Source organism: Neofelis nebulosa, chromosome 14 (genome assembly GCF_028018385.1).
Source record: "Neofelis nebulosa isolate mNeoNeb1 chromosome 14, mNeoNeb1.pri, whole genome shotgun sequence".
In the NCBI taxonomy this organism is placed as follows: Eukaryota; Metazoa; Chordata; class Mammalia; order Carnivora; family Felidae; genus Neofelis; species Neofelis nebulosa.
Genome location: NC_080795.1, coordinates 48,727,010 through 48,753,420, shown reverse-complemented (window position 1 = coordinate 48,753,420; position 26,411 = coordinate 48,727,010). Strand labels below are relative to the sequence as shown.

The window sequence follows — 26,411 nt, the reverse complement described above, 5'->3', positions numbered from 1 at the left end:
ATATTACAGAAAAATCTTTAAAGCACAGAAAAATTGAGCAGCTTGAACAGACTTCTCATATACCTCAGCCTTACACGTAACATGTTACATTAGTATGGGACATATGTTACAATTAACCAATATTAAAACATTACTAACTGAAGACTATAGCTTTATTCAGATTTCCTTAGTTTTACCCAAGACCCTGTGTCTGTCCTAGGATCCCATCCAGGATACCCTCAGTATGGTAGTTTTTAAAGCAGGCTTCACACCCAGCATGGAGTCCAAGGTGGGGCTTGATCTCACAACACTGAGATCAAGACCTAAGCTGAGATCAGGAGTCAGATGCTTAACCAACTGAGCCACCCAGGTGCCCCCACAGTGCATTTAGTTGTCACGTCTCCTTGGGCTCCTCTGTGACAGTTTCTCAGGGTTTCCTTGTTGTTTACTGAAGTGTAGTTGACACACAACATTACATTAGTTTCAAGCGTACAACACAGTGATTCATCAACTCTGTACGTGAAGCTGGGCTCACCACAAATATAGCTGTCATCTATGCTTCCCTTATTCTTGATGACCTTGATACTTCTGAAGGGTATTATCAAGCACATCGTAGGCAGGGAGATGTGAAGCTAAAGACGTGTAGTGGGGGTGGGCATTAACTCAGGACAAATTCTGTTAACTGGATGGGTCTCATCAACCAGTGAGAAGGACAAGGGCAGAAAAGAACCAGCAACCTGGGGCAGGGGTTTGGGGGACACATGCAGGTCTTCCTTCACAAAAGAGAAATCGGACACAGAGATTTTGTATGAGGCAGTGTGGTGGTTTCGAGTGTGAATGCAAAGCCAGCCTGCCAGGCTCCAATCTCAGCTCTCCGCCTCCCATCATGTGATCTTGACTAAGGTTCTTAACCTCTCTGGGCCAAAGTGTCTTCAGCTCCCCACCCTTTATTTTCTACTTCAGCCTCTGACTTGCTTCCTGTTTCCTTCCGTACAGATGAAAACAGGCAAATTAATTTGTCTGATTACTTGCTTTTTTGTCTGTCTCCCCAGAAGAATGTATACACAAGGTAAAACCCTGACTGTCGTGTTCACTATTGCGTCCCCAGTACAACCACAATGTCTAACACATACCAGATACTTAATAAACATTCGCTGAATGGATGTTTGGATGGCTGCATAGATGATACAAAGATGGATGGGTGGATAAATGCATGGGTGAAGAAAGATCAAAAAATAAAGTTTCTGAGTCTGCAGAACTGAGGGCCTGCGAGGTGTGGTCACCCCACCAGGTCACATCTACCCACTAAAACCTATTCCTGAAAAGCCTCTACGCATCTTTGCTAGGATGTCCTTCCAAACTCATTCATTTGTAAAATGTCCCATCTTTAAAAAATATTTATTCATTTTTTGAGAGACAAAGAGAGACAGAGTATGAGCAGGGGAGGGGCAGAGAGAGAGAGGGAGACATAGAATCCGAAGCAGGCTCCAGGCTCTGAGCGGTCAGCCCCGACATGGGGCTTGAACTCCCGAACTGTGAGATCATGACCTGGGCCGAAGTCAGTCAACTGACTGAGCCACCCAGGCGCCCCCAAAAATGTCCCATTTTTTTCATACTCCTTGCTGATATATTAGCATACAAACCTAAGAATATTTCTTAAACACGGGATGGATATTATCTATTATTTGAAAGAGTGCTCTGTCTTCTCTTCTCTCTCAGATATAAAATACAGCGAGGCTGGTCCTATAGCCACAGAAAATAAATTCCACACAAGAAAGGCACTTTTCTCCACATTGTAAAGTCACACTTGGGTTTGAGTAAAGTATGTACATAATTAGATTCATTCCTGCTCCTAGAGTTCTTAGGGTAACCCACTGACTGCTATCTGTATCTCATATTTGAGAAAATCAAATCTTCTGTGGTCACACATGGTTTTCTCTCCCATGTCTTGTGATCACATTCCATGGGGCCAATGGAAGAGGATTAATCCAAACCATGAGGTAGTCTTGGAGACATTGCCGGCCCCTAATATTGCCCCAAGTGCCAGGCCCTGGTGTAACCTTTTTATTTTTTTAGGAAAATTCACATTTGTGACAGACAAGATGGAAAGCAGGACTACAGGAGCCAGAGGGTGGACATGTGACCTAAGTAGCCAATCAGATGCCACATCAGGACGTGGCCTCTCTAAGGACTGACACAGCAGTCCAGTGCAGGCACACTATTCAATATGGTAGCTGCAGGGTTGGAAGCCAATGGAAGATGAAAACAGGTTGTGGCGTCTACAGTTGTAACTCCACAACTCAGATAGTTTTTCCTGTGGTGACCTGACATGTTTTTCCTGCTGCTCAGCTCTCGTGGCTATTTTCTGAGCCCCGTTCTCCACCTTCCCATTGATTTTGTGAACACACTACCCTTCTAGTACCTTCCGGTAAACAAGTTATCAAGAGCCTGTTTCTGTGTAGACACTGTGATGGGCTCTCCAAAATCCTTTTTAAGTCTGAAGGATTTATTTTCTCAGCTGTTGAGTGGGCTGCTGGCAGGAGGCCCTCAGCTGTCAGCTTGCTTCAGGACGGCCTCAGCTGAAGAGCCTCATTACCTAAGGTCACGCCTGCTTTACTGAACCAGTGTGAATCCAGGGACTGGTCAAAATAGGGAGAAAGACCTGGCCCCTTACCCCAATTCAAGTGGGATTGCCAGGTAAAATACACAATGTTCAGATAATTTTAGATAAACAGTGATACACTCTTTTAGTATAGATATATTAAAAGTACTGTGTGAAAATACTTACGTTAAAAAGTTATCCATTATTGGAGCACCTGGCTGGGTCAGTCGGTAGAGTAGGTGTCTCTTGATTCAGGGTTGTAAGTTCAAGCCTCACATTGAGTGTAGCGGTTACTTTAAAATCTTAAAAAAAAAAAAAAAAAAAAAAAGTATCCATTATTTATCTGAGATTTAAATTTAACTGGCCATCCTGTATTGTTATCCGGTCAATCTGGCAACACTAAACTGAAGTCAATTCCGAAGGTCCATCCCAGCCACAGAACCTTCCATGGCATTGACTGAGGCCTCTACCCAGAATGCATTTCAGCACATCTCCTGCCTCTGCCCACACCTGCTTCTGTCTCTTCTTTTCCCTTCCTTAGGTGGTGATCCCAAGACCACTCCCTGGGGTAGCTGCTGCAAGGTGACCTCTGTCACAGAGTCTGCTCCCCAGGCAACCCAACCTGTGACATGTTGTAATAGGGTGGCCAACTGTCCTGGTCTGCCCAGGACGGAGAGGGTCCTCAGATGAATTAATCAGCCTATCTTGCAACCAGGAATTCTAACAGAACTCTTGTGACTTGGGTGACCAGAAAGCATCATTGCACCTTGTCCTTTTAGGTGCCTAATCCACAGCATGTGGGCCTGGGCTTTTGCTTTATCTGATCTCTGTGCTCCCATGTCCTGTCAGGACCAAATCTTTGTACTGAATCCAAGCCTGTTCTACTGAGGCCCTGAAACCCGGCTTCTCTCACATGAGATTAGATCCTGTGTTGCCTGGAACCCTGACGCTGTGACTTCCTGATGTGGGCAACTGTCTGGAGGCTAGACTCTCCCTGTTCCCCTGCCCACCTCTATTACTTGCCTCCAACTATACTTGAGATATCCATTTATTGATACCTCAGATGCCTCTCCAGGGTCAGTCTCTCTCTTTCCAGAACTTTTTCTTAATAGCCCACGTTTCTGAAGCCCTATGCCTAAGCATCTCTCTCTTATGGTTATAAACCTAAAAGCAGGGGGAAAAAGCATGTAATTTCCAATAATATTAATTGAACATTCTTTATGCCACATACCGTACCGGGAGCTTCATTCATTCGTTCATTCATTTTAAAAAATGTATTGATTGCCAACTATGTGGCAGGTGCTATGCCAATAGAATCTGTGATATGAGAGTGAACAGGAGATAAGGTATCTGCTCTGGGGGGACTTCCTTTTTTTATGCAGGATGCAGTCAATCAGCAAGTGTAGCCAGTACTATCCTATCCTAGCCTTCCTCCTTGGGATCCCTTCCACTATTTCTGTGTGCCTCTGCTCTGGCTCCTGTGTGTGTCTGCCCTGATGGCCACACCTGCTCTTGGGCAGCTGCAGGGAGTTGGAAGTGTTTGGGTGTTGACCCCGCCCCCAGTAACCCTTAGCCAATGACTGACCGGTGAAGGAATGGGAAAATGCGGCACATCTGCTTCAAGTTGAGATAAATTTAGGCAGGATTTATGCTGTTGAGCTGCCTTATGGAATCAGGTTGAGGCTGGGGCTTTCCCCGAAATCCCACCCTTCTCTGTCCTCTTCCCCCTTCCTACTCTGCTACCGCCACTCCCTTAGCCATCTGCCCTGGAAATCATTCCTTGATAAGTCACTTGTACCTGAATGCTCTTCTCAAGATCTATTCCTAGAGACCTAAAACAGCAAGCAAGTAAATAAGTAATGATAAACTGTGATCAGTCTATGAGGAAAGGAATATGGTGATAGAGGAAAATAGAGGGACCTACTGTAGACAAGGAGGACAGACGAGACAACCCAAGGAGGCGACATTTCAGCCAAGAAGGAACCAGATATATGAAAAGTCAGGGGAAGGGTATTTCAAGAGGAGGGAATGCGAAGGACAAGTTCTCAAGGCACGGAAGCGCTTTGCACTTGGCATGTTCTAGGCATTGTCTGAAGGCTAGTGGAGATGGATGGCAAGTAGTGATGAGGACGGGGCACAGGAAGGCAGATGCCAACTCCTATGGGACCTTGAGGCCCAGGATAAGGCCTTTGGAGTTTATGATCAGTGAGATGGAATACCACTGGAGAGCTTTCAGCCGGGGAGAGATACATCTGATTAACATTTTAAGATGGTTGCTTTGGGGGCGCCTGGATGACTCAAGTCAGTTAAGCATCCGACTCTTGATTTCGACTCAGGTCACGAGCACATGGTTAAGATATCCAGATATACACTGGGTGTGGAGCCTGCTTGAGATTCTCCCTCTCCCTCTGTCTCTCTCTTTCTCTCTCTCAAAAAACAAAAAACAAAGCAAACAAAAGTGACTGCTCTGGCTACTTTGTGGCGGTGACGAGTGGCAAAAAAGCAGTTGGGACACTATGGAGATGGTCTGGCAGTCAAATAAGACTGGGACTAAGGAAGGAGAGGCGGAGAGAGAAAAGGTAGATTTTGGAGGCAGAACTGACAGCACCAGCTGATGGGTATTCCGAAGAGGGATTAGTTAAGGACGACTCTCAGGTTTCTGATTTTAGCAATTGGGTGAATGTTGATGTCTTTCACCAAGACAGGGATCACAGGGAAAGAGGCAAGCCTGGGAGCAGAGGAGCCCACACATAATCTAATTCTTGTAAAAGCCCCTTAACCAAGGTGGAAGCCGGCAGGGAGAAGTGTCTGGCCGCCGCCGTCTGCAGCTAGGGCACAGCAGAGGAGAAGTGAAACCCTGATCTGAATACTGGCCCCGGCAACCTTGGGATGTTACAGCAGGCCACCAGCGTCCTATTTGCATAAGAGGCCCTCTGTCCCCAGAGAGAAAGACTAAGGAGGACTCACGACAGAAAATATGAGGGAGATGAAGCCACCCTAACCCTGACACCTCAGACTGATCAGGGAGCTCACCTTGGAAGTGTTAACTCCTGCCTCTCAAAGGTTGGGACCGAAAAGTGATGCCTCCTTGCAGCTTTAGGGGAAGCTGTGGAGCAGTGGGTGCTGCAGGCTGGCATGGCCCGGATTCCCTAGCCCCTTCCCCAACCATCGGCCTTCGCTTACCAGGCCCATCTCCACCCACACAGCCCTGACTCCAGCCAGGAGCAACTACCTGCTGTTTCCTGTGCACAGCAAGTTCTTTCATGCTTTTGTCAAAGGCAAGCTGTTCTCTGCTGGGGCACAGGGAGCAGGGCTCCTTCCCAGCCCTTTACCTTGTGGCAACACCTCCTTCCCCTTCAGGATTTAGCTCTAAAATTAGCTTCTTTGTGAAGTCTTCCCCACTTCCCCAGGCAGCGTTAGTCACCTCTCTGTAGTCCCACAATGTTCTGTCCAGGCATGTGTTCTGGATTTAACTATTCCCGTCTTGCAGGTGGGGGAAATCTGAGCCTATATAACAACTGAAGGTGGAGGGGGGGGGGGCGGGGGAGGGGAGGAGGTGTGGGGCTGGAGGTGGGCACTAGACCATTCTGTATTACATAAGCTAGATGGGGCAAGAGAGTTTCTGGATGACACTTCCAGGCCTAGTTGGGCAAGAATGGAGGATCCAGGAATGATGGCAAGGAGGGTAAAATAAGGGAAGGCCGCTTTGAGAGGCTATAACGTGGGTTATTTTATTCTCCTAAAACCTTTTCCCCAGTGAGGTTTACAAATTGAAAGTATCCCTTGATGTGTCTTTTCTCTGGAGCTTCTAAAGGGACATTTTCCTGGCTTACTCAAGAAAATCCTAAGTGTGGCTTTTCACCAAAGTATCCTGAGTTTGTCCTGTGTGCAAAGGAAATTAAGGAAAACAAGAGCCTATTTTATATCTGTCACCGGGTTCCTACGAAAGTTTGCGTTAATAGCATCTCCCATATATGCAGCACATTACAATTCACCAACTACCATATTGTTTCATTTTAATCTTTCATGCACAATCAGGGTATTGTGCTGTAAATCCGTGCAGCACATGAGGCAACCGAGGCTCCGAGAGGTCAGGTACCCTGAGAGGAGGTACAGAACCAGGATTAGAACCCAGGTGCCTAGTACTCATTTAAAGAATGACCAACAAATGCTCCCCGAGGAGAGGCCTCGCTTCCACTCCTCTAAAAGCCTGAGAAAATTCTAATTGCTTGACCTTTGGAACTCAGGAAGACCTTTTTGACTGTGGTTTGTGTCCTGGCCAAAAAAAGCATTATCACAGGGCCATGCAATTATAGGGGCAGTTTGCAGCATGCCCTAACCAAACCAGGAAGAGCTCAATCACAGGTTGATAAATAACTCTGTTTCCATAAAGGAGAGATGACTCCAGAGAAAATAAACATACAGCAAATTGCTCCTTGTAGTAGGAATGTTCCAGTGAGTGAGTATAATAAAAAGTATTTTGCAGAGAAGGAAGACAATGATGCTGTTAAAAAGAACCGAGAAGGAACACCAGGGAGCAAAAATTGGAATGGAACCATGGGCAGAAAGAAAAAGACAGAGAATGTGGTCCAAGAGAAAGGCCATAAAATGTCAAAGGTAGACACTTATTTAACAATCTGAAAGTAACAGTGAAAGAAATTTGAGGTCCTGTATTGAATCAATGTGTATTGAATCCCACAGGGTGACGGTGCCATGAGAGACATCAATGACCAGAGAGGGAAAAGACTCTAAAAGCTGTATTTATTGAGTTCTTGCTATGTGCCAGGTGCTGTTCTAGAGCTGTAAGGATATAGTCCCATTAATGTGCACAATGACCCTTTTACAGTTTTGCAAATTGTACAGATGAGAAGCTAAGGCAGAGACAATTCAGGGACCTTACTCTAGGTCACTTAGCTAGTTGGTGGTGAAGAGAGGCTGTGGACCCAAGGCTCTTAAGCTGATGCTCTTAAACCCCGTGCTCTGTCACCTCTGGTAGGTGGCCTGCCTTGATAACACAAGGTTAGTATTCAGACTAACACTTAAATCCAATGAGCTACAAAGTGATCTTAGCAAAAGGAGGGGATTGGGGGAGGAGTCTCTGGGTAGGAAGTGATAGAAACACAACTTAAACTAGCTTAAGCTGAGAGGGAGACTTTTGGCCGTAGACTGAGGTGGCTCCCAGGATGAAGGAAGAATTTGACAGCTAAGCCTTGAGAGCTCAGGAAACAGGGAGTCTCTAAGATTTTGGCTCCCGGAATTAGGGATTTGAAAGGTCTCAGGACGCTCCTACCTCTCATCCTGTTTCTCTCCTTGAGTTGACTTCATTTTCTCCTGTTGTTGGAGCGTCCCTTCAAGGGTGGTGGTAGTGGTGGGTGGTCTTTGGCAGCTCTGTGCACCCTAACAAGAAACCCCACAAGCTGAGAGAAAAAAAAGCCCTCTTCTGTCCTGGCTTCTTTTCCTTTTTCCCTAAGGTAGAAAAAGTTCCCAGGGAAGAACTGTAATTGGTCCAGCTTGGGTCATGTGCTCACCCATGAGCCAATCACTGTGGCCTTGCAGGCAGGGTTCTATGATTAACAACCCCGACTCACATGGGGGCTACATGCGGTTGTGACAGAGCTTTTCCCGGAAGACGGGAGCTGCTCTCCTGGAGAGTCAAAACAAAAACCGCATGAGAAACTGGACTACTGGCAAGAAGATTACAAACATCAGAAGAGATGCAAAAACAGCCAAGATAAAACAGTTGACAGAAAGGATAAAATGCTCAATAAACTTTGGTAACAGTATATAATGAAAACAGGACTTAGGCATGATGAGAGGAAATTTATCTAACAAAGTAGAGGGTCTAAAAAGCAATTTAAGAGATGAATTAGGATGTCGGCTCTGAAACCTTTAAGTAGTTCTACTATTAAGGCAGATGCATTCTGGGAGGCTTGACTAATGCAGGGTCGTGCTCCTAGTTTGTGCCCACTAACTACTAATTCATTTTGATGACAGGTTTTATTAGAAATTATTGCTTGCAGCACTTACATATTTATAACATATTTTAGATGAATAATTTGCATATGTAAAGTTCTGCACAAATGCAACTAATAATAATTTATTATTGAATCATTGACCTTCTGTTTACTCTTTCATGCATGCATTTATTCATTCATGCATGCATGCATTTCTTCATCTGTTACTTACTAATCGAGAGGCTATAATATTTCAGGTACTCGGTTGGGCACACCTGTTTTTCTGCCTTCAAGACGCTTAGAGTATAGCGGAGAGGACAGCTATAAATAAACTGTGTCGGGATAAGTATACAGTGGGCACTGTGGTGCACTGCCAGGTTTTCCCTTCAAGACTGAAACACTTTGGGGTACCTGGCTGGCTCAGTTGGTAGTGCAGATGACTCCTGATCTCGGGGTTGTGAGTTTGAGCCCCGTGTTGGGTGTATTACTTAAATAAATAAGTAAGTAAGCAAACAAACAAATAAGACTGAGATGCTTTGGTCCCACTTGTGGAGAGTGTGTTAACGTTAAAGGCTCACAGATGAGTCTACCCTCAGAAAATGCCCTTGGCTGATGGGAGCTGCCTTCCCCAAGGAAGGGACCTCGAGAGCCGGGGCAGTCCACATCCTCGACTGTTCAATGACTGGTCATTGAGAGGATATAAGGCCAACTTCCTCCTGGAGATAACACTGAAGGGTCATCCTAGCCCCAGAGCTCCTTGTGGGATCAGCTGAGGTCTTTGCTACAACTGTATCACAGTCCAGCCCCTCCCTTTGCCCCATCTGGCTTCTCTTCTCACCTATAGGTGTTGTTCCTGAGAACATTCTCCCCAAAACAGTCTGCATGCAAATTTCCACCTCTAAGTCTATCTTACAGAAAACCCCACCTAAGACAAGGTACAAATCAAAAAAATTCTTATCGAGTAAAGCTGTCATAGTCACACATTTCCAGAGCCTGCTTTCCAGAGAGAAAATACTAGTCTCTGCTAGCAAGTCTCTGCTTGAAGAATCAGCTGGAGAGTCCCTCTATTTTGTGTAAATATAGGAAAGAAGGCACCCTTTGGTCTAAAGGAAGAGAGTAACAGAACACTCCTCCCAGCATAAGAAAGCCTGGCCTTCCCCATTGTTCCCCTGTATGGAATTGGCCTGCTGAGGAGAAAAAGGGTATTTTGCATAGTAGACCAGGAGCCTCCCAGGAAGAGAGGAATAGAGGCTTGGACCCTCTCCTTTGTGAGGTGCAATGTTATTATAATCTCTCTGATAAATGGGATGGTCCCTACTGAGGTCCGCTGGTGAGACAGGGGAAACAGGCCCCAAAGAGGAACTTAACGAGGGCAAAGGGGGAGTCCCTGGAAAGCCCCTCTTGTCCCAGCCGACCTGGTATGCAGGGTGGGCTTTGAGAGGAGGGATGAGCACGAGACTGTAAGTTAAAGAGTCAAAGAGAAACATTTCTAACTAAGGACAACCCGGAAGGAATCTCCCCTCAGAGGACAGTTGAGGAATATGAACTTGCAAGGCTATCATCCCTGTAGTAGATAAACATACTATTTACAAAACCAACTTTCTTTCTTTTAAAGTTTATTTTTGAGAGAGAGAGAGAGAGAGAGAGAGACAGTGCATGAGTGAGGGAAGGACAGACAGAGAGGGAGACACAGAATCCAAAGCAGGATCCAGGCCCTGAGCTGTCAGCACAGAGCCCGACGTGGGGCTCGAACTCATAAACCACGAGATCATGACCTGAGCCCAAGTCAGATGCTTAATCGACTGAGCCGCCCAAGCGCCCCGAAAACCAATTTTCAATTTCAACTTTACAGAGTAGTAACAGCATCAGCCATAGTGTAAAATAGGGGCCTACTAGGGGATTATCAACATGATGAGGTTTTCTAATCTTCATTTTCTAAGTCGGAGTCCCACTAATTAGTGAAGGAAGGCTATGAGCAATTTATTTAACACACAGGAGAAATGCAATTGTATTACTACTTTAATCTGGTAAAAGGGGCCGTACAAGTTGCAAATAATTCCAAAACAACGTGAGGAGTCCTTTAGGAAGAGGAATGACTACTGCCAGGGAGGAAGCCTTCATAGAGGAGAAGAACCAAGCCCCATCTTGTAGGCTGAGCAGAAGTCAGAAGGTGGATGATGACATATGGACATTGGTCAGAAGGGTATCCAACACTTCCCAGGGCAAAAGCACAGGGGCGGGAAGGCATACTGTTGTCCCCTGTAAATAATCTCTGTGAATTTGGAGCCCAGGAGGAACTGGAGGCAGGGTGAGACAATAGAAGGCTCTAGAAGCCAGAACAAGACATGGAAACTTGCCCAGGTTACCAAATCTTGCCCAGAAAAGCTTAAATTCCTGATTTTTAAAGACCCAGATTTTTAGAGTTGGCAATTATCCAAAAAATTTTAATTTATTTTAATTTTTCAAAGAGATTTGAAATACTATTTTTTTAAGTTTATTTATTTACTTTGAGAGAGATCGCACAAGCAGGGGAGGGGCAGAGAGAGAGAGGGACAGAGAGAATCCCAGGTAGGCTCTTCATTGTCAGCACACAGCCCAATACGGGGCTTGAACCCACGAACTGTAATTGAGATTGTGACCTGAGCCGAAATCAAGAGTCAGATGCTTAACCGCCTGAGTCAGGTGCCCCACAAAACATCTTTAGATTTGCCCACAGGCCTCTAGTTCATGACTTCTGCTAGAATGAAGAACAGATAAATGGAAAGATCATATTTGCATGTTAAAAGTTCACTCTTAAAACAAGTAAAACAAAAAGTTCACTCTTGGCAGCACGATTAGAGACAGAAAGTGACTAGACAGGAAGACGATTAAACAACGAATATTTTGAGACTTATATGTTGTGACAAGAGTTAGCGTCACAATAGTGGGTTGTGGACCCTAAGCTTGGTGCAGGCGATAAATGTAATCAACAATCACACAGATGTGTAGGTGCTCACTGTGAGCATACTCCAGGGAAGAAAGGGGAGGGCCTAAATTATGGCAAAAGATGCAAGGGAACAGATTAAAAGGATCATTGGAAAGTTTGGTAGCAATTTAGCTGGGAAGAAAAGAGAGAGGGAGTTTCAAGGTCTTATTTGGCTGAGTGGGTAGATGCTGTTTAGAAAAAATGATCACTGGGACCTTTGCCACTATTGACAGTTCCACAAACAGAGTGAACATAGTTTAAACAGATGGTGCAAAGGAATGAGAGCTAACACCTACATTGTAATTTCTGTCCTTTTACTAAGGCTTCCAAACAGTCCTATTTGCCTCTTTCTGGAGATAATACCTCCCCACCTATTTCATAGGGATTGGTCAGGATGCTTCAGAGAAACAAAACCAACAGGAGAATATAGAAGGAGGAAAAAGAGAGAGAGAGAGAGGTTTATTATAAGGATAGGCTCACATGCGTATGGAGGCTGACAAAGCCCTAGATCAGTAGTCAGAAAGCCAGGGACCCAGGGAAGTCAACGGTATATTTCTGGTCCAAAAGCCAGCAGACTCAAGACCCAAGGGGAGCAATGTTCCAATTCAAGTTCAAATGCAAGAAAGAGCCCGGTGCCTCATCTGGAAAGCAGTCAGGCAGAGGACTTAGTTAAGGAAGAGTCAGCCCTTTTGTTCTATTCAGGCCTTCAACGGATTAGATGAGGCCCACCCACATTAGGGAGAGCAATTTGCTTTAGTCAGTCTATGGATTCAAAAGTTAATCTCATCCAGAAACAGCTTCCCAGAAGCATCCAGAATAATGTTTGACCAAATGTCTGGACACCCAGTGACCCAGTCAAGTCAACACATAAAATTAACCATCAAGTACTTTTGGGTACATAAAATGAAATAACCGATTTGAAACTACCTTAGACCTTCAGGGGCCATACAAATACAATGTAGTAAGTAGAGAAAAAAGTCATTGCCTACAAGGTATACATTTGATATTCTCTTTTTGATCCATTGTCTCTCCTGTCTGGTGCCTGGAAAGGTGGTCTCCACCCCCTGCAGTGCCTGGACTCCCTGAGCCTCTGGTCTTCAGTTGGGAGATACAGCAGGTTGGGAGATAGAGCAGGAGATTGAGAATGAGGGGAGAGAAAGGCTGAGATGGGCACCTACTCTCCCATGGGAGGCTTAGCTCCTTTGGTGTCTCTTCTTCCTTGACTGTAGCTCCCTCCCCTGCCCTATCGGGCCAAGAAGTGCCAACAGCTTCCCTCTGCTTGAGTTTCTGGGTGCTTCTCCATCCCCTCTTGGGCTCTTCCCTGCCCAACAGTGGATACCCAGTAGCTGTCTTGATAATGTTAACATTAAATCCATACCCAAGCTCTTGGAGGAAATTCTTGGCAATTCCATCTCTAATCGCAAATCAACTCTTGCCATCTTTTTTCTTTCAATAACGACCACTTCAATATGAACATGTTTGACCCTCCAGAAACTGTCATAACATAAAGGGAAGAGCCAGCCACCATTGAAAGGAGTGCGTGATGCTTAGGGATGGAAGGCATGCTGTTCCTGGATCCAGGCGATATTCATACATATCAAAGCTACTGATAACAGCAGTCATTTGAATATCATGACTTCTTCAAATACTGGGTCATTTCTTCCTTGGAGTAGGTGGGGCCATGGAGTCCCTCCTCCCAGCTCCTAGGTACAGGTGACATGACCTGTTCTCCAGCCTTAGGAGGTAGGAGCCCCTTCTGCAGTTACTAATCCCTGGGTTACTACCCTCTTCCTTTCTTTTCTTGTATTCTTCCTTTTACTTTCATCCTTCTGAGGCCTGTGAAAGCACTTCTTTATATTAAAGCCCCTCTGTTTGAAATACCCACTTGTGATTTCTGTTTCTAATTGGCCCTTGGCTGATTCCCTTTTTAATCCATTTTCCACTTAGCAGCCAGTTATCTTTTGAAAACGTGCCTCAGATTGCATCCCTCTCTTGCTGCACTAGCCAAGGCGGTTGGCTTCCAATGACAGAAACCGGCACTGGCTAACTTTCAAACAGACGAGGAATTTATTGAAGGTACTCGGGAACTCCAGAGAACCGAGAGGAAGACTGGGGAACAAAGTACAGAGGAAGGCTTGCGAAGCGAAGCTCCTGGAACGGTTTGCTGAGGAGGCAGGGCCTGATTCCTTTCCCCAGGACACTTAGGGCAGCCACGTGTCAGTGGCCATCGATCACCGCAGGCTGGACTCCGCTGCCCTTGGACACTCATCTCTGCGCTCCTGACTGCACCATGGCCACCTAATAACTTCTGGCTGGCCTTGTACCTTTGAAACACACCCTCATGATTCAGAGTCCCACACTGGAGCATCTGATTGGCCTTGTTCTAAATGTCAGGGGAGACATCATCCCTTCTAAGCCTTGGCTTCCATTGTGAGAACTGGGACGCTGCCTTCCGTGGCTTTTTGTGATTACCGCCAGTAAGAACTTTTGCATGCTGGCCAGCCAGAGTGACAAATATCCGCCGTGCTGCCTAAAATCGTCCAGTAGCTTCCCTGTCACTTAGAGTAAAATCCCCTAACTTGGCCTTCACGGCTGACATGATCTGGCCCATCAAATTTTCGGACCTCACCTCGCCCCAGTCTTCCTTGCTCCTGCTCCTGTCACATGGGCTGTCTGTCCTTTGAACGTGCCACACTTGTTCTGACCCCAGGGAATCACTGTTCCCTCAGCCTGGAGGGCCCTTCCCTGATCTTTTCAGCAACTTCCTTTTCACTACCAAGTCTCAGCTCAAATATCTGCCCCTCAGTGAAACCCTCCTAAGGGAGCCTCCGCTTTCCGTTGTAGCCCTTGCACGTACCTGATATTTTCCCGTGTGTTTGTTAATTTTCTGCCTCGCTCTCTGCAGAATGTGAATGCCTGTCATTGCTGCGCTATCCCACCCCCGGGCAGAGTGCCTGGCGGAGAGCAGCTGCCGACCGTTTGTTGAGTGGACGGACGGGTGGATGGAGCGCTCCATTCTGTTCATGACAGGGTTCTACTTGATGAAAGAAGCAAAATAATGTTGTAATGGCAGTAATGGCAAACGGGATTTCATGAAGCCTTTCTTAAAATAATTAACTTTTTGGACTCCATCCATGGCATTTCTTTGGGAGGTTTCACTAAGGAGTTTAGGGACCTTAGGTGGGTCCCAATAAGGCTGTTTTGATCTTCCGGAGAAACCGTGGGTTTCTTTCTCATGTCCCCCACCTAGTGGCCCTCCACGTTGTGAGTTAAAGCAGACGGTCAAATTAAGGTAAGGAAAAGCACAAAGGGCACCACATTCACACTGAGCATGAAGGAGGCCACACAGACAGTTACAGTTGCTACAAGGGTAATACACGTGCTGCATGGATTTGGGCGTCAGACAGACCTGAGTTCTACTCCCACGACTAACTCTCACTAGCTGCGTGATGTTGGCTCTGCCACTTCTACCTATGTGACCTTGGGCAAGCCCCTGGACCTCTCTTTGCTTCCACTTCCACAGTTGCAAAATGGGAATAATAATACTACCTACATTATGGGATTGTTGTGAGGACAAAATTAGTAAATATATAGAAACGACTTAGAAAAGTGTGTGGCAGACGGCTAGCTTTGATAAAGCACAATATAAGCACGAGCTATTATTATAGTTAGGATTGTGCTTACGAGTTGGTAAGAGAAACTTCAGTAAGATAGAAGTTTATCTCCCATATAAGTTAGAGCTAGGCATCCCAGGGCAGATACAGCAGGTCGACAGTCATCAGGGACCAAAGTTCCTTCTTTCTCCATCATCATCTCACACACAATTTATAGCCTCAAAGTCCAAGATGACTATTGATGCTCCTGGCACCACATGTGCGTTTCGGGCATCAGGAAGGAGGGATGAAGAAGGACCTCAGGGCACAGTCAATACCCTTTAAAGAACCTTCCCAGAAGACCCACATAGTACTCTCATTTGCATTTCATTGGCGAGAACTAGACACACGGCCACTGGCAAGGGGCACTGGGAAATGCAGTTTTTTCACTGGGTGCCTTACCGCCCCAAATATAATTGGCCTTGTGTTACTAAAGAAGAAAGAGAGAACGGGTATTGTAACTTGTGCAAGTTATTTAACTTCCCCCAAGTTTTAGAGGTTTTTTGTTTGTTTGTTTGTTTGTTTGTTTTTTTCATTTGTAAAACAGGAACAATGGTACATGCCCCATACAGCTAACTGGAAGGTTACATGAAATAAAACCTAAAAACTGCTAGCACAGTGCCCAACACATGCTAAATAAATATCAGCTTGTATCATAACAAGGAGAAAATGTATCTCTGAGTACTTCTAAAAATAATCTAGACAGGGGCGCTTGGGTGGCTCAGTTCGTTGAAGGACTGACTCTTGATTTCGGCTCAGGTCATGATCTCATGGTTTGTGGGACTGAGCCCCACATTGGGCTCTGCGCTGACAGCACGGAGCCTGCTTGGGATTCTCTCTCTGCCCCCTCCTCCCCCACCAAAGCAGTCTCTTTCTCTCTCTCTCTCTGTCTCTCAAAATAAATAAATAAACATTAAAAAATCATCATCATCATCATCTAGACAAAAACAAAAAGTACCAAAAGTAGAAAAATATCCCTGCAAAAAAGTTCTGATTAACCTCAGAAAGAAACCTACTCTAACTAAGGTTTCTTCCGCCTTTTCGTTACTTTGACCCTCTTTCAACTGGTTCTCAGCTGACAAAGTTCCAATTTTATTTTTTTTTACTTTTTAAAAAAAAATTTTTTTTTTAACGTTTATTTATTTTTTTGAGACAGAGAGAGACAGAGCATGAACGGGGGAGGGTCAGAGAGAAGGAGACACAGAATCTGAAACAGGCTCCAGGCTCTGAGCCGTCAGCACAGAGCCCGACGCGGGGCTCGAACTTCACAGACCGCGAGATCATGACCTGAGCCGAAGTCGGCCGCCCAACCGACTGAGCCACCCAGGCGCCCCTCAAAGTTCTAATTTTAAATATCACATCACCCTGCTATGCTACTAACAAAAGGCTACTATGTGTCTTAGTGGCACTATCTCAAACTCACCGTTCTGAATCGTTCTGGTCTCACCCGCCATCCAATTTCTGTCCAACTATGTCCAGTGTTCTAGACCGGTGGCTTACGAACCTGACTGATCCTAAGACCCACTCACCTGGAGAGGTTTGTAACAATACAGACTCCCAGTCCCCACCACAGGAATCAACCCCCAAAACTTCTATATCTGCCTCAGCTGCGTCAAACTGACTCTGGGTTTTTGGACTAAATGACTCACCAGCTTGAATGTTTACATAATACTGATGAATGTGCTTTAAAACACAAACACTGATTGAATGTTATGATGGGCCAGGCATTGTTCTTAGCATGTTACATGGGCTGACTCATTTAGGTACTATTTAGATACTATTCCCTTTCGTACAGGTCAGGAAACTGAGGCAATGAGAAGATAAGAAAGTTGCCCAAAGTCATGCAGATAATAAATGGGGAAACTGGGAGCTGGAATTCAAGCCCAGGCAGTCTGGCTTCCGAAAGCCTCTATGCTTAACCCTATCCTCTACCATACTCCTATCCATAGAGAACAGTTAAGACATTCCAATACAAACTATAAAAAAATCCAAAGACTTCCTCCTAGCATCTATTAAGTAAATTGCAAAATATTCTTATTCATGATCACTTCTCTTCCCAGGCACGCTGTGGCACAGAGAAGTCTGTTATAAAAGTATTTCAAGGCAGGTATCAAAAATGGTGTTGAACCTATATTTTTATGTGTGCATGTGTTCACAATGATGTTCTTCGTGTAAAGAAATACGGGGCACCTAGGTGGCTGAGTCGGCTCAGCGTACAACTCTTTTTGTTTTTAATTTTCTTAATGTTTATTTATTTTTGAGAGAGCGAGAGAGAGAGAGAGCAAGTGGGAGAGGGTCAGGGAGTGAGGGAGACACAGAATCTGAAGCAGGCTCCAGGCTCTGAACTGTCAGCACAGAGCCTGACACGAGGCTTAAACTCACGGACTGCGAGGTCATGACCTGAGATGAAGTCGGACCCTTAACCAACTGAGCCACCCAAAGCATCCAACTCTTGATTTTGGCTCAGGTTGTGATCTCACAGTTCATGAATTTGAGGCCTGTGCCGGGCTCTGTGCTGACAGGGTGGAACCTGCTTGGGATTCTCTCTTTCCCTCTCTCTCTGCCCCTCCCCTGCTCTCTCTCTCCGTCCCTCTCTCTCAAAATAAATAAATGTACACTTAAAAATACATATCTGCACACGCATATATACACATTCAGGCTGTTTATCCTACAGAAAGTCTAAGGGAAAACGTAGCAACATTTGACAGTTAATTCTGTGTGGTTTTTATCTGAAATTCACATTTGAATTTTGTCTAATGAAAAAATTCTTAAAATTTAAAAATAAGGTGTTTTATGTACTTTGAAGCAAGTGTAAAACAGCAGCTATATCCTGTTTTCTTGGAGAGTCTTCATTTAAGCCCTTCATTTAAAATTCCTCCTATTGGGGCGCCTGGGTGGCTCAGTCGGTTAAGCGGCCAACTTCGGCTCAGGTCATGATCTCGCGGTCTGTGAGTTCGAGCCCCGCGTCGGGCTCTGTGCTGACAGCTCAGAGCCTGGAGCCTGTTTCAGATTCTGTGTCTCCCTCTCTCTGACCCTCCCCCGTTAATGCTCTGTCTCTCTCTGTCTCAAAAATAAAATAAAACGTTAAAAAAAATTAAAAATAAACAAAAATAAAATTCCTCCTATAAAACCCTTCAAAAAGAAATCTGATGGAAAGTGTGGATTACAGGTGTATTTGCATGGTGGCCGAGCTATTGGTTTTAGAGTCTAATAGATGTGGGTTTACATCCTGGCTGTGAAGCTTCCTGGCTGAGACACAGAGGTCAGACAGGTCACTGAATGGCCCAGCCTCACTCACGCTCTGTGAAAAAGTACAGGGGCTGATGCATTTTGCCGGCTGAACACATGTAATCGGGTGCTTAATACAAGCAAATGACCAAGTCGCAAGCGGCTGTCATCATCAGAACATGACTCAGAATTGTTAAATGCTGATCGAAAACCAGCACCTTTTGGCTAATAATAAGGATTATAGTTAATGTGCTAGTTAGCATTAGGCGACCACTCTGGTGAAGAGGTTTGAGGAATGGAAAATGTCAGGCTGCCCTGGGGATCCAGCTGAGGTCGATCTAAGTATCATTTCTAGTTCAATGCCTGTACGCTCCTTGGGACAGGCAGTCACCCTAAGTCCTGGACTACCAGTTTCTGAACTTTACATTTTCCGATACACAGATTTGTGTGAGTCACACCCTCATGTGCCTTTCTGCTGTGTCTGCGGTCGGCTGTTTCCATCCTACCCACGGCCATCCCTACCCCCTCTGCTCTCGTGGCAAATGTCCAGGACTCGCTCTCCTCACTCTGCGTCCACCTGGCCTTCCTCCACATGCCCACTCCCCACTCCCTGCCCCCACGCTGCTGAAACTGAGGTCTCGAAGGTTACCAGTGACATTCTTATCGCCACATCCAGAGTTTAGCCTTATATTCCTGGACCTTGCTCTATTAATCATCATTCTCTCCGTATCTCCAGGCACCTATCTTTGAGTCTATAAATGTTCTCCAATCTCCAGCAGCCTTAAAAAATAATGAAAATTAATAACCTTGGCCTCATGTCGCTCTCCAGCAACTGCCACATTTCTGGAACTCCAGCTTTCTAGTGGTCAAAAGTTTGGATTCTGGAAACTTTAGCTCCCAGTTCTGCCATCTCTAACTGTAGGATCTTTTGTTTAACTTTCTCGTGCTTCAGTTTCCTCCTCTGTAAAATAAGGCTATGGATAATACCTGCTTTTTAGGTTGTTCTAAGAATTAATGCATCAACACAGAACCTTGTCATACAGAACGTGGTCAATAAATGTTAACTATTATCTAAGCCCTACATTCTCTCTTTCATTCTTCAATGTACCAGAAGCTGGCTCAGGGCCTTATGGCTCATGAGATACTTCTTTGAAAAGGTCACCTGTGACCTACTACTTGTCAGTGGATGGCCCTCTATTGCATTTGACATTACTGGTTATTTCCTCCTTCCTGAAACCCTCTAGTGCCTCATCTGTTGCCACATCCTGCTGAGTACGTCATCATGCCCTAATTAAACTGAGGGAATACACACACGCACACACACACACACACACACACACTTTCAAGCTTCTGCTCTTGTGCAACTACCAATGCCATCACCATGGAAGGCTCTTCCTCAGTCTAGTCCTCACCTCCAGTCTCAAGCCTGACTTGTCCCCCTCACGGTCCAGAGCCTTCTCCCCTCATGCCGACTTCCACGTATCCTTCAAGATGCCTCTCAGACCTCACTTCCCCAGGAACGCCTCCTTAATACCCTTCTCCCTCCAAAACTGGGTTAGGTGGCCCTTTCTGGTGCGTACAGATCACTCTTGTGCTTCTCACACAGTATTATAATTCTGTTTTCCCAAACAACTGTGAGCTATCTGGTAAAACTATCAGAATCATTTCTTACGCCTTAGTTTCTAGCTCCTGATAGGGTGCCAGATACATAGTAGGAAACCAGCCAATGTTTATGGAATTAAATAATCAACTAATTAATGTCAACACCCATGGATATTCCCTGAGGCCTTGGTAGTAGATGCCCAACAACCAGACTTCCTGGGAGTGAAGGGGTTAGAAAGAAGTCAGAGGCAAGGAAAAGAATATATAGGGCTTGAGGTATCTTCCCACTTAGTTGGTAGAGCATGCAACTCTTGATCTCAGGCGTTGTAGGTTCAAGTCCCATGTTGGTTGTAGAGATTACTTAAAAATAAAATCTTTCAAAATAAAAAAATAGGGACACCTGGGTGGCTCAGTCAGTTGTGTCTGACTTCGGCTCAAGTCATGATCTCACGGTTTGTGGGTTCAAGCCCTGCATCGAGCTCTGTGCTGACAGCTCAGAGCCTGGAGCCTGCTTTGGATTTTGGATTCTGTGTCTCCCTCTCTCTCTACCCCTCCCCCACTTGTGCTCTGTGTCTCTGTCTGTCTCTCAAAAATAAACATTTAAAAAATTGCTTTAAGTTTTTTTAAATTAAAAATAGATAAGGGGTGCCTGGGTGGCTGAGACTTTGGCTCAGGTCATGATCTCGCGGTTTGTGGGTTCAAGCCCTGAGCTGGGCTCCACACTGACAGTGAGGAGTCTGCTTGGGATTCTCTCCCTCTCTCTGACTGCTCTCTCTCTCAAAAATAAATAAATAAACTTAAAAGAATAGATAAACTATAGGTAAACTCTCAAAATGGAAAGGTAGCACCCTTTGGAAGGCTGACTTCACCTTCCTTTAAGCTTTAGGTTCTTGCATACAGTCACTAGCTAAAAGGAATGCAGAAGAAATGTAAAGAAAAGTATATTCCCCTTTTTTTTTCTTGTTTCTTTCCAAAAGAGCACATCTAAAACCATAATGCTCTAAAACTTCCAGATACATGCTATTTGTTTTTAATACTAGAAAAAAAAATGCAAGAGGGAAAAATTTGTTTTCAAAAACTTAGGAGAAATTCAGAACATTCTCTGCAAGCTGATATACATGCCCACAGGCACAGTTTATTATCTCATTTATTATCTGCCTATGGGCATCTCCCCTGCAAGCCAACTATTAGACCATCAAGCACAGAACCCAAAGAATGTCTGGATATTTAGTACCTTTGTTATCAATGATCTTCCCTCTGACATTAAGGCAGATTCACCTTAAAAGAGAGTCACCATTCCTAGAACGAGTCATCAGCTAACAAGAAGCATTGAGCATTAATGCTAACGATTAAGTTTTTAAAAATCAAAATGACATCTTTTCAACAGATAGTGCATTCACATGGTTCAGAATTCAAGAGATACAAAAGAGTGTACAATAAAGTTTTTTTCTACTACTCTGTCCTTTCAGAGTTCTGGTTATACAAAAGAACACATAAATATGTACATTCCCCCCTCCCCCGCCGCTGCCTGCTTTTTGCTATATCCAACTATACATCGGACCTTGCATCTTGCTTTTAGCGGCTAATCTATTCTGGAGGGTGTTCCAAATGAGTGCATAGAGGAGCTTTCTCATTTTATTGGTTACATTATATAATGCACCATGATGTGTTTAACCAACTCCCTGCTCATAGACATAGAGGCTGCTTCCAGTGTTTTGATACTCAAACAGGGCCATAAGGAATAACCTTTACAGACATCATTTTCCACGAGCGCCCGGATATCTGTTGCATAAATTCCTGGAAGTGGATTAGCTGAGCCCATGGGTATGTTCATGTGAAACTGTGAACTATTGCCAATGTTCTCTCTGGGAAGGTGGTTGTACCATTTCACCCTTCCACCAGCTTCCTTATATCTCCACCGACACTGTTAGCTGACTTTCTAAGCTTTGCCAATTGGGAAGGTGATGAATGACAGACATCTCAGTGTAACTCTAGCTTGCATTTTTCTTTTTCCTTTTTGAAAGCTTATTTATTTATTTTGAGGGTGAGCAAAAGTTGGGGAGGGGCAGAGAGAGAGGGAGAGAGAGAGAATCCTAAGCAGGCTCCGCACTGTCAGCACGGACCCGGACAAGGACTCGATCCCACAACCGTGAGATCATGACCTGAGCCAAAATTGAGAGTCAGATGTTTAACCAACTGAGCCACCCAGGGGCCTCTGGCTTGCATTTCTCTTAATTTGAGTATGGTTATGCTCCCACCCCGCCCCTGCTTTTTTTTTTTTTTTTTTTTTTTTGCCCTTCCTTTCTTTCCTCCTTTTTCTTTTCTTTTCTCTCTCTCTTTTTTTTCTTTTTTGAGTCCTCAAGTACTATTCATACTTTTCTCTCTCAGTATAAACAACAACAATACTAATAGCTAATGCTTATGGGGTGGCTTACCATCTAGGTAATTACCAGCCTAGGATATTACAGGCATCTCATTTACGCCTCTCAACAGTCCTGTTGTTGTAGGTACTATCACTGTCTCCAATTCACAAATGGGGAAACTGAGGCAGAGAGCGTGGAAGTAGCTTACTCAGGGTCGCAGAGCAATAAATGGCAGTGCCAGGGCTTGAACATAGGCTTCATTGACCACAAAGTCCGTGTTCCTAGAAACGAGGCAACTTTACCTACCACTCGGCAACCACACAATAAAAACAGAGGCCTTTGGGCACCAACTCCCAGATTCCCTCCCCAAAATTCCGCGAAGGTAGCCTACTAATGTTCTCTCGCACTCTTACCTCCTTGAGGATGTCTTCTCACGTCCCAGCCTCCTTTCGAGACATGCTCTTCAGGGACCGCGCTATCACACAGACCCAGGGCTCACAGAGATGAGACACAGAGAGGAATGCAGCCACATGCGAGAAGCCATTGGGCATCCGAGCAGACATCGGTTCACCGATAGCAACCACAGGCCTACGAGTAAGGAAGAAGTGAAGTTCATTAATTCGACAAACATTTATTGAACATCTATTATGCACCAGGCCCTCGGAAACAGCAGTGCACAAGACAAACCAGGCTCCTGGCCTCATAAAACTTACATTATTATATTGGGCAATAAATAAACAAGGAAAACATTGATAATAACAAATACTGTGCAGAGCCTTAGAACCTTGTCATTTGGTGAAGAGAGGCTACTTTGGGTGCGTGAGTTGGTGAAGGCCTCGCTAAAAGAGGTGTCAGTGACACTCGGAAGCAAAGGACGTGAGGGAACCAGCTGGTGTGGTTCAGGGGACGGGCACTGCAGACAGAAGAGCAGTCAGTGCCAAGGTCCCAAGTCGGGGAGAGGCCGAGCGCATCTGCTAAAGGCAGAGGCCGCTTTACCTGGAGCCCAGGGAAAGGAGAAGGGAGGTTCTGTGAGGGATGTAGCCAGCGCCCGCCTCAGGGCTCTGAGGAGCAGGAAAGAACCTGGACTCCACCATGCTTAGTGGGGAGCTAGGAGGTCTTAAACCAGCGTGGGGGGATGGGAGCGTGTGTATGTGTGTGACATAATCTGATTCCATTGTTTTTAAGAACAATCGCCGGCTGCTAGGAGGACAGCAGATAATAGTGAGGCAAGGGAGCAAAGATGGAGACCAGCTGGAGGTCGTTGAAGCGGCTTGGACTGAAGACCATGAAGGCTTGGACCACAGTAGTGCTTCCCAAACTTTAGGGCATCAGAGTCCTCTGGAAGATCCCATCCCCAGAGTGTCCAGTTCTGGAGAGGACTCTTAAGATTTCCGCATTTCTAACCAGCTCCCAGGTGGTGCTGACGCTGCTGGTCTGCACATCACACCGTGAGCAGCGTCGGTCTAGACTGGAGATGGACGAAGTGGACAGATTTCAGCATATTTCGGAAGTAGAGCCCACAGGACTTGGTAACGGATTGCGCTTGGGGGATGAAGGAAAGAGGAGAATCAAGGATGGCTTTGGGGTTTCGGTTAAGCAACTGAAGAAATGATGCCACCGACATATGTTGAGAGTAGACAACAAGAGAAGGAGCAGATAGAGGGGGGAAAAATCCAGAGTTCTGTGGTGGGCATGTTGTGGGCGTGTAGTAATGTCCGTCATGAGGTGGTGAGTTCTGGTGTTGGGGCAACTGGTCAGGCCTGGGATGCAATTTAAAGTGACGGGACAGGAGGAGGTAGCCCGGGGAGAGAGTGTAATTGGGGAGGAGAAGCAGCAGAGGACAGAGCCCTGGGCATCCAACATGTCGAGTCAGGATGAGCAGGGGAAGCAGTGGGCAAGCCACATAACTGGAAGCAAGGTGCAGTATGAGAGACCCAGAGAGCAGAGAAGAGCGCCCCCCGGGAAAGGAAAAGGAGACCCAGCCAAGGTGGGGGAAGAACACCGTGAGAATCCATAAGTATAACCACACCTAGGTTCTTCACGCATCGTGATCAACTGTCAACTCCAAGTGCTTTTCTCCTGGGAAAGTGAAGAGGGCAGAAACCCCAGATATTACAGCTCTCTCTGTCCAGCCAGCCTCATGTCCTGGAGTGGTGGCAGCATTTGAGGGGAGAAAGAAACAGACTGAGTTCTGGGAATTGGGCCTGGAAAGGGGACAAGGGAGGAAGCCACATTGGGATTCAGCAATGACCATGGACGGCTTCTCAGACAGAAGGCCTGTACCATTCTGGAAACTTGCGCACTTTCACCTCGAAGAAATAAGCATCCCTACTCCTCTCCAAGAACAATGAATTCTTCACCCAGTGTCTGTGGGCCCTGGGACTCCCGAGCTGAGTCCTGGCTCCACAGCGGTCTCCTCCCTTGTCTGCATTTTTGATGGCTTCCTCTAGCCTGGCTCCTTCCCCTCAGACTACAATAATGCCACTCCAACCTAAAATAAAGCTCTGTTCCTCCGCCCTTCCTCCCCCGCAGCTACTGCTTTCATGGCTTTTACCCCAAACTTCCTACACCAATGCCCATGCTTCCTCACTTTCTTTCTCGTCTGCACCCCCTGGAATTTGGCTTCTGTCCCTGCCACCGTCTCCAAAGCCACGGCCACCTCCTCAGTATCAAACACAGGGCCTGCCCCTCGAGGCCCTTGGCTCTGCAGTGTCAGTGCTGCGTTTCACACAATGATCACCCCTTCCTTCTGGAAACTCTTGCCTCCTTCCCCATTCCACACAAATGCTTTCCTCTCCCTCAGTGTGGCCTTGGGGTCCAGAACCCTCTGAGTTCCACAACTGGTGGTCTGGTCTCCTTCTCTGCCCTCTCCTGGATGATCTCACCCATATGCTTCCACAATCACATGGTCATGAACTGATGGCTGATGACAGCTTAAACTGGTATTTGCAGGTGCCTATGTGACATTTCCATGTTCTGCAGCCATACTGGAGACATCCAAAGCAAAAGTGAGACCCACTGTTCGCACTTGATAAATGTATATACAGTACATATTTGTTGAATGAACTGTTTGTTTGTTTTTTTCCTGGCTCATGCCCATCTCCTTTGTATTAGAGAAAAGGCAATAAGCAATAAAAAAAGACAAACACCTCTTCCCCTTCTGTCTGCATTAATGGAATAACCTCACACCGTCCTCTCTCACTACATCTAATTGGTCACCCAGCCTTGTAGAGTCTGTCTCCAAAATGTTTCTGAAATCTTCCTTCTTTTTCTCTGTTCCTCCTCCGAGACTGTTATCCTTTTTTCACCTGACCAACAATAGCCTAACTCGGTGGTTCTCAAAGCTGGCTACAACTAGAATCACCCAGAAGATTTAAAAAATCCTGATGCCCAGGCTTACGTAGACTAATTAAATCAGAATGTCTGAGGGGTGAAGTTGGAGCACTGGTATTTCTAAAAATTTCCACGACTGATTACAGTAGGCAGTCAGATTTGAGAACTACAGATTGTTCCTCTCTCTGGTATCCAGTGCTTCCTCCAAAAACAAAAACAAAAACAAAAACAAACAACAACAACAACAACAAAAAACAGAAAGAAACAAAAAAAGAAGTAAAGAAAAAAAAGAAAAAAATCATCTTTTCTAAAATGTCAGGATTTTTATCTTGGAATCTAATTTAAGAGGATCTGTGAACTCCATTAAATTATACCCAAAATATTGTGTGTAGGGAGATGATTCATCCATTCTCCAGGAAGTCTGATTCCAAAAAGTTAAAGAAATATTAGCTGGAGGAAAGTTAACAGTTACTCAACACTTACTGTGTGTTCAGCACTTTACATACACGAGCTTATTAATACTCAAAACTAACCCATAAGTATGAGTATCACCTCCATTTTACAGGTGATGGTTAAGTAACTTCCCCAACGCAGCAAGCCATGGGAGTCTGGATTTCTAGCCAACTAGATCTATTCTTTACCTCTCTGAATGGCAGGACTCATCCGGACCCAGCAGTAGGGCAAACAAGGCCCTCCTCCATCTGCCTAATCAAATGTGTCCCTCCTCCCTTT

General features: G+C 45.4%; 1 long non-coding RNA gene across 1 annotated transcript in view; it reads right to left on the bottom strand.

Moving 5' to 3' along the window:
- The window catches only part of LOC131494397 (uncharacterized), a 74,387-nt gene that overhangs the window by 10,934 nt on the left and 37,042 nt on the right, over window positions 1–26,411 (bottom strand). The window contains exons 4-5 of the long non-coding RNA XR_009253377.1: window positions 22,760–22,934; window positions 2,768–2,883 (exon numbers count right to left, since the gene is read on the bottom strand). This is a non-coding gene — a long non-coding RNA (uncharacterized LOC131494397). The remainder of the gene's footprint in view (window positions 1–2,767; window positions 2,884–22,759; window positions 22,935–26,411) is intronic.